Source organism: Bombus bifarius, unplaced genomic scaffold, assembly GCF_011952205.1.
Source record: "Bombus bifarius isolate JDL3187 unplaced genomic scaffold, Bbif_JDL3187 scf7180000007966, whole genome shotgun sequence".
Lineage (NCBI taxonomy): Eukaryota > Metazoa > Arthropoda > Insecta > Hymenoptera > Apidae > Bombus > Bombus bifarius.
In genome coordinates this window covers 3,319,242-3,332,305 of record NW_022884352.1, presented here as the reverse complement: position 1 = coordinate 3,332,305, position 13,064 = coordinate 3,319,242, and the positions used below count along the sequence as shown (strand labels likewise).

The 13,064-nt window shown below is 42.3% G+C and overlaps 1 protein-coding gene across 5 annotated transcripts in view; it reads right to left on the bottom strand.

Annotated features, from left to right (window-relative positions):
• The window catches only part of LOC117205139 (E3 ubiquitin-protein ligase Rnf220-like), a 197,544-nt gene that overhangs the window by 153,680 nt on the left and 30,800 nt on the right, over positions 1–13,064 (bottom strand). The window lies entirely within an intron of this gene.

Below are 13,064 nucleotides of genomic sequence, written 5' to 3'. Positions count from 1 at the left end.
CGGATGCATCAAAGTGCAGATGCAACAACGACGAGGCTCTACGTGCATGAAAAAACGAGGTCGTTTTTTCGCAAGGATGAACATCGCAGGGAAGGAAGACAGTTCGGTTACTCTGTCAGAGAACAAGTAGCAGAGAACGAGACGTTCAGACTGGAACCGGAGAGTGGATTGCGTTGCGACGAGTTAGCCGGCTCGATACCCGGCGTGAGACCTTTTCAGCTACGGCACGATATCGAAATGAAGATATACACGAAGAGCGGAAAACAATGATAACAAGGTGGAAAGAGAATCGAGAAGCGGCGTTCAACGTGGCAATCATTTGTTGCGGCAAATTTCTTCCATGATAAAACTCGATCAAATAAAAATTTATAAAACGATTCTACGATATGAGAACTACACGTAGGTAGATACGCGCTCTGTATCTAAGAAAATACCGATCGTAACGTGGAGGAAAGTCGGAAAAATTTCCAGACGACGAGAACTGATCAAGGAAGACTTTGTTCGACGCGTGATTCAAAAAATTCGTTCAAACGAGAAGATACAACGATACAGGAATTTGAACAAATCAGCGTACAATCAGACAGTGGATCGACGAGTGTCGCCTGTTTGTCGGAATCGAGTTATACTACGCTCCGAATTTCCTATAAACGCATTTGCTAATTTTACAGTTTGATGTATTTCTATGTGACGTCTATGCGCAACATATAGCGCAGCGAGGAAAGTTATTGGTTCTTCGATCGGCTGCAAGTCAGAATGATAGAACGAAGATGGGAAAGGTGGACAAGGGCTATCGAAGCTGTTGGATGATAATCGACGTCGATTTTCACTGTAACAGCCGGCGTGTATCGATTGTGGAAAGACTAATGGCCAACGTGGTTAACCGTATTATCCCGCGGCGGAAGTCCGCCAGTTCAAACGGGGACATAAATAGCGGCGGTTCCCGAATCGTCCGTTTCAATATTAGTTTAACAATCACTGCTACAGGATCTGATACGAACGTCATGCTTCAACTTATTAGCGTAGCAAGATGCGTTCACCATCCTGCACAATTTTCCAAAATCTCCTTCCGCGTCTACGAATTTCCAGCTTCCCGAGGAAGACGCGTGACCAAATTTTAACGAACCAACTTGGACAGCACGTAGACCTAGTGTAAACGTGCGTTTGTCGTTAGAACGTTCGATCCTATCTATTCGTCGTATTCGTGCGATCTCGACGAAACTCGACGTTCTACGAACCTGCAGAAACTATTAGGTTGTCCGAAAAGTTTCTTTCGTTTCATGAGGAAATAATAGACGCACCGACTTTCAGACTGACATTTCACAGACATTTTGGTTTCTCGTCTGTACGAAGGTGCGCTGTTGTAAAAAACAGGTTTGCGAAAGAAGGACATCTTTCGGACAACCTAGTACTTGAACACTTGGAAATTTTTAAAAACTATTTTCAAAGAACCCATGTGTGATTGGCAGAGTTGAAAACGACGATATTAAAAAACGTTGGATATACAAAGAGCTATGGTATAGATGAAGGCGCGGTATAAGAAGCTCGACTCGGTGTATCGTCGGATCTCTTGGGAATAAGGAACGAGACCGAGCAAGATTCTTTATTAATTTTACAACTTTTTCATAAAGCAAAGCGAGGCCAGCATTTGATATACTCGCGCATAGTTTAGTGAATATTGACGGGCAGGATGCCTTTGCTCTGCCTTTCCACCTCTTATATCCCAACCTTTTGCTTCTGCCTGCTTCTGACAACGTTGATCCTGGTCAGCCACACAGTTTCCCTGCTTTTTCATAGAAATTCCGGGGATTTTTTGGTGTCCTAGCTCGTAGCAACCGGGCAGATTGGCGATCGAGCGAAAGTAAGAGATGACGGAGAATGGCCCCAAAGTTTCTCAGGGCGTTCAAGTTTCACGGTGGTTGATATTTCATACAGAGTGTGCAATGGGGTACCCCTTCGTTGTGTCGACCTGTCCAGTACCTAACTTTGCCTATATTGTTCACGTATTATTACCGTGTCTCCTCCACCGGTGTATACCCCATCGAGTAAAGTGTGGTTTCGCGTCCGGCTGCAAACCTTCGACTATAAAGCTTCCCTAGACGCGTCTCGTTCCTTCGTTTTCCTTTTCATTTTCGTTGGTATCGCGCGTCCTCGGATGTTTGCTCCAACCAACGTGTTTCTTTATCGAAACTGTACTCGATCGAGCGAAGCTTGCGTAGAATATCCGCTGCTGAGTAACCAGAGCGAACTATACGAATCGATGATGAATCGATAATCTTGTTTTACGACGCACGTCGCGATAATCTTATTTTACGATGTTCAAAGTCTATTGAATGCACACTGGATTATACTCGATAAATATCGGTTTCAATAAAACTATCAACGACGAACGTTTCAAAGAGTCGATCGTTCGATCATCAACGCTACGCGAATTTTATATATTTCTTGCCAGATCCACCATGCATTGAGACACACCATAACTATAACCAACGCCATAAATATTCTAATATATATGTGTTTTACGTGCATGTTTCTTTTCTCACAACGTGATCCAAGTTTCGATCGTTGTTAACAATACCGTGTGCCAGTCGACGTGATAATAGCGCGATACTTCACGTATAAACGAGAGTAAGTGATTATCCTGGCATCCTAAAAACTCGTGAATTTAATTAGAGGAGACAGGACGAGTATCGGGGAAACGAATGGGAAAAGGGAGAGACAGAGAGGGAGAGATCGTTTTAGCCACGTTTAGTCGTTTAGTCGTTTAGATAGTAGGCATCATTAGCGTCAAGCGGTACTCGAAGGATTTCGCAAGATCGTTCGGAGCTCGAGGAACTCGGGGAGCCTATGGAGCAGCTCGTAAAGTAAGTGGCCTGGTGTCGCGAGGACAGCCAGAGAAAATACAAGCCGAGTCAAACACAAGCCGCCTGTGTCCTCTTTTGCATTAAACGCGCATTCCGTGGCAAACGATTAAGACCTAAGAGAAACCGCTTGTCCGAGCCACCGTGGCTCGAACGGACGAATGAATGTCCTTATTGTCCTACCGTGAGAACTCCAGGCACGCGCTTCTCACCGTGAATTCGATATAATTAAATAAATTATACCGGCCTGCGACTCGCCTTCGCGATATCCTCCTCGATTCTACTATACAGGGTGTTTCTCGTTTTGCCAGCCGAACATTACCAGTGTCTATGTGCGAGTGTCTATGCAATTCTAGACGTTTGCGGACCTAACTGATAAATCGAAGAAATGGAATCTAAGTGAAAATCTAGTTTATGTATTATACAGGGTGTTTCTATTAACTCGAACAGACTGTAACCTTGCTGCAGGCGAAGTTAGAGAAAAATCTTCCACCGTTGTGCTTCAACGCAGATGCAAAGACCAAGCGCACTCTTTTTTGAAATGTAACCATAGGATTTTTGCTCAACGAGAAAGTATCCGGGTGCCTGGGTGGAAAAACGATGCAACGAGGCCGAGTCTGAAAGATATCTCAATGTCGATTTCGTCGAATCTAACGCACGAAAGACTAAAAAAAAGACACAAACACGAGCATTCCGCCCTGCCTTTTGTCTTGTTCCTCCGGAGGATGAGAAAGTGCAAGACGTACAAGAAATTGTACAGATACGTTTCAAAGAAGAGCGCAGTTTAACATCGCTCGGGACAGAGTTATAGAGCGTGCCAGTTACTCGAAATACCTCGTATGCTACGACAATTACACTCCACTTTGGACGTTTTATGAATTTCTGCATGTTACACTCACTCTTTAACCTTTGCTTAGTATTATTGAGATATGTGTAATTTTGCGTGCTGCATTGGATTGGCCGCGTGGTAGTGGCACACATATCTGGGTATGAGTGTGTGTGGGAGTATGTGCGTGCGCAGCGTCTCGTGAAACAGAAGAATGCAACTGTTGCGTACGTACGGTGATAAAGAAGATGGCGAGACAAAAAGGTTGCCGAGACGCGTGCAACGCGTATCTACGAATATCTTGTACATCACGTATTAAATAAATCTGAAGCTATTTTAATATCATTTCTACGTGTACTGTGAGTATTTCCATACGTTTATTTTTACGACTAAAGTGCACAATTCTCAACAAGTAAAATAGTCGCAAGTCAAAGTTGCAGCAACCTATGTTTGTTTATTAGGAATATTCCAGCGGGAGAACTTGCAACACCCTGTATATTCAGACGAATATAAACGATGTTCTTTCAGATAATACATGTGCCGTGTGTCGTGCAAGCAACAATGTACTCTTGCATCGTTACTTTATGCAAATGACTACTTTTCACGGTACGTAGGCATAACGCAAGACCGGATAAGGAATAAGAAAGCGACAATTCATAGTAATCATTTAGAAATGTATGCATCGAATTATGTTACGCCTCTTACGTTACACCCTGTTAAGAAATTAACTCTTGAAACCACGATTCTTGCAAATATTGGGTCGGCAACTAAGCGATTGCAGATTTTGTCATTAGATGGTATTGACAAAACCCGCGATCACTTAGCTGCCAGCCCAATATAACAAAGGACGAAAAATCTGACAATTCACGTGGCACGAAATTCGAGGAAAGAATGAAACGCAAACTCTGTTTCACTTTTTTCCTACTTTTCTATTTTAAAGAGAACAAACTATAGCGTAATTATATCGAACGTACGATTACAACTTAACTCGTTGTTTATGCAACACCATTTCTATGAATGTTTCAGTACAACAATAAGATTACGAAGATAGTAAGATAATGAAAGAAAATATCTTGGCGTGAAGAAATATAATTGATATTGCCAAATGATCGCACTATGTACATTTAAGGGTTAATTGGTGTAGTTTCCTCGGGGCAAGCGTATGGAGATTCTTCAAACGAGAAGGAAAAAAAAGGGGCAATGAAGATTTGTATAACAGTATCGATGACAGAAAATCATTGACGCTACGTAGCTTTAAAAAATATGCAACGATATCGCGTTACTTTCCTCCAACTCATGTTACTTTCAGCATTTATGTATAACGAACTACTCCTAAACCTGACGTATCGTGAGACTGAAAAACTGTGGAGCAGGTAATTTGAGAAGAGAAACCACATTGCATACCGTGGCAACTATAGTACTACTAAAAGAGCTTTCTTACGTTATTCGCGACAATTAAATGTTTCCTTGTTCGAAGATAATTCCTAATTCTCTCAGATTCAGATGTGCGTGAGAGAATGAATCATCGCAGCAGATGCAAATCACTACGAATCAACCTCAAAGCGTATCACAATCAACGAAATCACGTTGACCGAATGAAATTTTATTTAATACTTTTGGCCATAGCAATTTTTCGATTAATTTTATCACGCAAGTTATTCGATATTTGCCAAGTAATTCATTTACTTAACTTTGTGTTTGACAGATACGTATATAAATAGCATTTGAATAAAATCTGTTACATATTTTATATGAAATATATTTTAAATATATCAGGTAAGATATGCTAGAATCAATAAAAAATTCACAAGGATTATTTTTATCGTATAAATTGATAAGATACGATATATTCGTTGTATTATATTCATGATATTGTATTAATCTTCCGTTTAGTTAATTTCAGAAACGAAAAGTACGCGACACGACATATAAAACGAATTAAAATTAATTATACCGTGAATAATGAAAGCGACGAAATAAATAAAGATATCGACTCGTTGGGACGAACAGGTTGGTAGAAATACCGAGCTTTATCACACATCTCGTACAAAATGGTAGAGAACAAGCTGTCTACTAATGCTTGTGTAATCCTATAAGCGGTATAAGTCCCGATGACTGGTCGGAATAATACCGATAGGCTGTTCTACCCTCTTTGCCCTACTGTCCCGTAACACGCAACCCTTCCTAGCGTAGTTCACCATTGCACAGGCAACTTGCGACGACAAACTTTCTCTTTCCAACACTTTTTCCATCGAGTTTAAAAGTCAACGTTTACGATCGTACGGAATTACATTTCAATTGCAAATATATTCCACTATATGGTAAGTTGTATTTAAAGAATAAGTTTGTACGATTTGTCAAAAAAGAAAAATTCTTATAAAATGAAACGAAACGACGCGAACGATACTTCCTATCAACTTTAATAATTATCATCGCAAGCATGATTTTCGAGAGATATCAACGGCTATCGTCATTTCCTCGACTACCTTCGTCAGCAACGAGAACAAGCTTCGTAAAAAAGGCTCGAGTTTCGATTATGTTCGCTGGATAACCGTAAAAGATCTCGTTTTGTAACAAAGTCAGGAACGATGTTCGAATAATTCGATCGTGCGAAAAATACCGCTGTCGTAGAACCGATGGCAACTAAGTGATTGCAGATTCTGTCAATATCACGTAATGACAAAATCTGCGATCATTTCGTTTCTCGACGATAACGAAGGATAACGAACTGGCCTTAAAAAGCCGTACGATTAAAATAAAGTAGTCTTATGACATAAAAAAAAAAAGAAAAGGACGCGAATGTATCTGGTTCGAAGCGAATACCGAAAGCCATAGGCGTTTAAAAATGGAAAATCGTAGATACGCTGCTTAAAGTTTCACGACTAAATGCACGACGAGCGGAGATTTTTTCCAACGAGGATGCTCTTTTCCTCGTTTGACGAGCATTCCCGGCCGTTAAACACTCGCTTGAACGTAGTAAGTACATAGAACCCTCTTTTGCTCTGTTCGTCTCTCGAGCAAGCCTGACTGCGTCGGCCTTCGCTTTAGCGGTAGCAGGGGAGGAATCGGATGCGAGGATCTTTTCCCTGTAATTAATTTAAGAGGGCTCGTTCGAGGTACTCTTGGCAGGCAATGTCTGACTAGATCTACCGAGAGTTTCCTGGCATCTCGCGGATCACCGAGAAAACGAAGAGGGTCTCGTCCTCTTCCTTATCAGCCTTTGCTCGTCCCCCACACTAGCGCTTTCCGCTAGTTTTCTTCTCCATTTTCTCGTTTCGTTCGAACGCTTGTTAAGACGACACGGTAGACGACCAATTGAAAAACGTTTTAGAGAAACAAAGTTACTTCGTCCAACTTACTTCGATTATTCAGAGCTCTCGTAGCTAGTCGATTAATACCGATACATCCTCGCGAATACGATTAATCAAATCGCGTTTAACACCGAGTTTCGCTCGCAAGCTTCGACGTAACAACGCCAAGTGCGAGGACCTGCGAAATTCGTTTCACCCAGCGAACATCGCGACGAGTATCGACGAGTTTCGCGGTGCTTTCAGTTCATCGATCATCGATACGTCCATTAGAAAACTAATCGAAGGAATTGGATTTTCAGAGAAAACGAGGCGGGCAAGCAACGAGCTTGGAATAAAAATTATAAGTCAAACCGCTAATTAGTTAGATTTTAAGGAATTCCGTGGACGACTAACAGAGGAAGCTAGAACCGTGCGAGAGATGGGAAGAAATTGCTGGGGTTTAATTGTTCGATCGATCGTCGAAAGGAAAATAGGAAAATATAAAGTGGCGCAGCGTCTTTTGCGAGGGTTCTACACGGTATTTTCGTGTTGTCGCGCGTTATAAGACGGTGTTAAGGCCGTGATACCGAAAAGGGAGATACAAAAAGGGCGAAAAGGAGGAGGAAGATGGAGCGATGCCAGGTACTCAGGAAACGGGAGTAAAGGAGAAAAGAAGCATCAGGAAAGGGAGCGCGTGGTAATCCAAGATTTATCCTCGCAGACTGTGACAGCGGGACTGGTGCTTCTAGCGCGATTTAAGGGCTACCGGATTCCTCGCCGCTTCTGCGACATTGCCACCGATCTACCGAGGCAGAGAGAGAAGCCGACAACCACCTCACGGAAGAACACCATATCGTTGTTTCATCGACGTCGATGAACGCATGCTTGCTACTTTACATTTTTTAATCAACGATTCAATGCAATATTTTTTAACGTTAAGAGATTTCACGACTATTTTTAATTTACAATTAGTATACAGAATAAAATATAGAAAAAGTTCACGCGAAAGATTAAGAAACTTCACGAGTGTTTTTAATTTAGAATTAGCATAGAGAGATGTAGCGGCACACGAGCCATAGGACGAGGCGGATTGAGAGCGTCTCGCGTTGTTGTTGCGCCTCGGAACGGTCGATCTTAGACAAATTCAAATTTTCATCATCAATCATCATCATCTACGAGTCGGGTTTTCCGCGAGCGAACATATAATATTTGTTGCGAATACAGTAAACCAGAGTCTTACGGCAGTTTGTACTTTTATTTATTTATTAAATTATTTAACTTATTCGAAATGTGGCGGCACTCGACAACAAACACCGCCACTCGATGCTAACTAACACCGGACGACTGCAGCGCAGTGGTTAGCGCCTTAGGTTACGAACGTTCGGGTTCAAAACCCGGCGCTCGTAGTCCGATTTTTCTTCTACGCATCAAAAATGGAAGAAAAACAGCAGTACCCCATCAGCGACATTCTACAGCCAGTAGCTCTACAATTATCACGGACAACGCTTACACCTGAGAAATATATTTGACGAGTTGCGACAGCAATCTCTTGCTCTCGTTAGTTTACATATTATCTCTTCTCAACCAATCCTCCACGGAGAAAAATATAGAAAAAGTTACGTGAAACTTTCAGCAGAGGTGACCGCGTGTAAAAGAGAACGAAGAGAAGCAAAACGGGAAGCATTAAATAGCTATACAACGTGCGCGTTCCGCGATAAATTCAGCAGAGTTATTACAAGAACTCGATTTATATCGGGTTAATCAATATAGCCATAACCCAAGATTACAAGGAAGTCTGACAAATTATCGCGCATGACAAAACGACGAGCAAAAGGACAGGCTCGGCGTTTGTATATGTAATCCACGTACACGCAGCAGCGGTAAAGATGAAACACGTATACATCGGATCGATGAGAAATCCCGGTAGGATCGTGCAATTATATGTACATATTCGTGAATACATCTTCGGCCGTATAATCTTCTTGAGGCGCGATGAAGTGTGAAGGAGGTGGAGGAGAAGAGTCAGAGAACGTGATAAATCGTCGTGGCCAATGGTAGCCGGCCGATCTCCTCGATTAAAGTAAAATATATGGCAGCTTTAATTACGAAGAGATTTCGGAACGCGACTGGCCAAAGTGTGTTGTGTACGTGCGAGAGAGGAGAACAGACAGAAGAGAGTGAGGAGAGGAGAGTTAGCGAGGCGAGGGGGTAGCCAGTGTAGAAGGAGAATAGCGGTAGAAGATGGTCAGGAAAGGGGGAGAGACGATGGGTCCAGAGGGGCGACCTCTCAGATGCATTATTCATGGACTGTGAGAAGATACGATATGATCCAATATGTGGTGCCCCCATACCCGTTAAATGTGCCGAACCTGACAAGATACCGTGAACCAACACCTCCTTCTCTAATCTGCTGAAAATTGGCCCACGAATTTTCGAGTAATTTGCCATGCGAGTACGTGGCTCCCTCGTGCTCTCTTCATAGGCTCGTTTCTTCTTTGCCAGTAGACCGCGGATTTTCAAGCGTTCGTGGCAAACGAACGGATATCGACTAACTCGAATCGGAAGGCTATTCGAGCCAAGGAATATTCTAATAGTGGAAATTACGATTCGAATATAGTAGAAAGCATATAATTTTTAGGCGTCAAAAGGGAGTATACATCTTACGAAAATGTACTTTGTACGATATTAACTTTTTACTGGCAGTTTTTACGCCTACGTACTTTGCATAGTTTTAATGAATTTTCACGCGTGTAAGAGCTTTTTAACGAGTTTCTTCGAGCGGAGTATGCTCGGTGATTTTCACTCTCGCTGTACGAGCATTCGATCGAAATTCTACGAGCTCGTTGCTGTTAATTTTCGAGTTGTCGAATCTTTCGACATTTAGAAAGAAGCTTCCAGAGACACGCTTAAACGGGCAAAGATCAAATGGAAAACCGTCTGATCTGGAAACACGAGGCTCCTCCGTCACGGTTATTAAAATCTTAGCACTGAAAGGGTTGCGGCGTATCATCGAACAGCGTTAACTTGTATACTCGAGTTTGCGCGAAGAATTCTCGAGAGCTTCCGGTGGCGTGAACCAAGCGGTGAGAAGAGGTTCAAGGAGCACCGGCAAGAGCAGCTTTGAAACGAAAAATAAACGGCGCGAGAGGACAAGCGGAAGATCCAGGTGGTTCGATGTTCCGACAGTTTTCACGCGCAAACAAACACCCAAGTGTTACTCCGTCATTTTCGGAAGACCACAGATCTATTTTGAATGAGCTACACGCATATATTTCTGTGCATTACGAATGGAGTACCACCGAGTTTGTCGTAATTTTACCACCGTTTACTCGTCCGTTTCAACTTTCTCAAATACCTGCTACGATTATTTATTTCCTTATTTCTTCGATTAATTGTAGAATCTTCAGAAACGAACACGATGTACTTTATCGGCGGTTGAAGATATCAAAATAAACGACAATTCGTTACTCTGCTACTCGGCTACTCTGATAAAAAAGATAGTACAAGTAGAAAGTCTTCCTTTGGCTAGAAAAATCTTCCACGTTACCTAATTTGTCGTCACTCGATAATTTGATGGTCGCGATTACGACCAACAAAATACGACAATATCTGACGTCGATTCGAATCTACGCGCTGTCTACAGTCGTCGATAATCATCTGGTCGTTAGCGCAACGTCGAATCTTCGTATGAACAGAAAAATACGCTACGCGTTGCGAGATAACTAGGAAAAAAGCATTTTCTTTTTCTTTTGTCATTCATATGTATCAGGCACTTGCCCTTTTAAAATTAAAGTCCGAGACAATCATCGACTTAATATCACGGTAGGAGCGACTTTGTAGCGTTGCAACAGTATGCGAGGTGCATACTTGCAGTTGCACGCGGCTGAAACCGAGGCGGCGCGGCGCGACGCAACGCAGCAGCGGCGAAACGTATTAACACACAATGAGATAGTTTTGTTCCACCGCTCCTTGGAAGCCGTATGCTTGTTTCGCTTCTCTCCTTGTTCAAAGCACGTTCCATACCACGGATATCAGTCTACCCGGTGTCCAGATAATTCGTCAACTATCATTTCACAAACGAGTGTTATAATTTTTCCAAATAATTCAACGAAAAAATCAACCGCGTATCCTCCAACGAGATAATGTTTCCTTACTCGCACGTGCTCCGTTACGTCCGCTGTAGCAAATAAATTTCTCGAAATCGAACATTTTGCTGTTCGTACATATTCGAATTTCCCTTCTTTTTTTTTTTTTTTTTTTATCCTCTGATTTGTTCGGAAGAAGATGAATACTTTTACACGAAAGAGAAAGCAATGCTGTAAATATTATGGCAATCGCGACGTACACCTGAGAAGCGCACGTTGTACAATTTATTTCGCGTTTAACACGTTCGACCAAGCGTACGAACGGGCGTTAACACGTAGGAACCTTAATTTTCCTTGAACAGATTGGTTACACGAGGCAACGGACTATAATGACAGTAAGATATAGTAATGAAAAAAATCAGCGATGAATACTTTAACGAACACCGCTTATATGGAAGGCTGACAAAGGAGAGACCATTGGGCATCCCCTTGGCACGAAACTTGCTGTGGACCATTGTGCGCCGACGTTTTGATAAATTACCGAATAATTGTCAAATGTTAGAAAACAACAAAGTCGAAGCCGACACACGCAAAAACCGAAACCCAACTCGGAACGACCCGGCGCGTTTACCGCTTCTGTTAAACGCGTAGGAACGACATGTTCGAACACGCCAACGATTTCACCGCGTTCTGTCCTGGTATTCATTTTCGTCGCTGTAAACGTCGATAGTCTCGCTTTTGCACTAAATTACCAACAGTATGACTACGTTTATTATCAGCTTACGATTGCCGTTGATAATATACGATTTTCGAGAAACAAGTCCTACAGGAAGATCGTTCGTTGCAGGGAGATAACGTAAATAATGGTAAACTGCGAGGTAAATTTTAAAAAGCGTTCGTAACATCACTACTTTTCCGCAATCTTCAATAGCGTTGCTTTTAAACGGCTGATACGACGACTGAATGTTTCAAATTTCTCTAAATAATTTCGTCGAATTAAACGGAGTCACGTCGAGTTCACTGCTCAAGTTCACTTTCGTCTCGTAAATATTAAAAAGGTAAGAAATTCTACGTGATTTATAGAAGATTGAAAAATGCAAAATTGTAGAAATTATTCAGAGCGAAGTAATTCTGTTGTAACGTTTAACGGGTGAACTCGATCTTCACGCAGATCTCACCGCCTTAATTGTATTAATAAAAATATAAAATTGCCGAAGACGCCGCGATCTGACCGTGATTCTTGAAACGTCAGTACCATTTTGTATCGTTAGATTGGAGCAGTGAACCAGAGGAAAATCATGAAACGCATCTGCATCGGTTCTGCCAGTGAAATATTACACTCGGAGAGGATCGAGTGATCGTTGCAGAGAGATCGTAATGGTACGATATTGTGAATACGACCAAGTGGTGAAAAGTAAAAGTTCAATACCGGTGAATCGGTAAATCTCTGACGAATGTCGACGACGAATAATGCACTTGAATTCTGAAAACCGGAGAAGAAAAAAAGGGGTGAAAGGCAGCGGGCTACCTCTTTGGTATCTTTCGGCCGGAGCACAGGGATCTGGCCTCGCTCGTCTCTTTGACACGGTCGTATCGGGGTAACGCGATTAAGTAATTAGGGGATTTTTAATCTTGTCCCTCTTTCGCCCTCGTTTTGGCGCCGGTCACGAGCCAGCGAAAAAATAAATAAACTCGAAGCCGCGCGCCGTTCACGAATTAAATCGCTGATGAAGAGTCGCTGCCGTGCTCTTTTTTTCCTACCTCTCTTCTCCTCTGTATCGCCTCGTTTTTCCTCTCTTTCGTTCCTCTCTCGCCTCGTCTAAATCAATAAATTATCCTCGACCAACCGACATGCTTTCAATCTTCCTTTCAGTCTTGTACCTACGGCTGCGTGTCGACTTAAATCCGTCTTCTCTTTCGGCAATTAAAACGAAAATATTACCTAACATCTACCACCAGGCTCGTACGTTCATCTCGTTAAATTATACCGCTCTCCGTTTCGTAT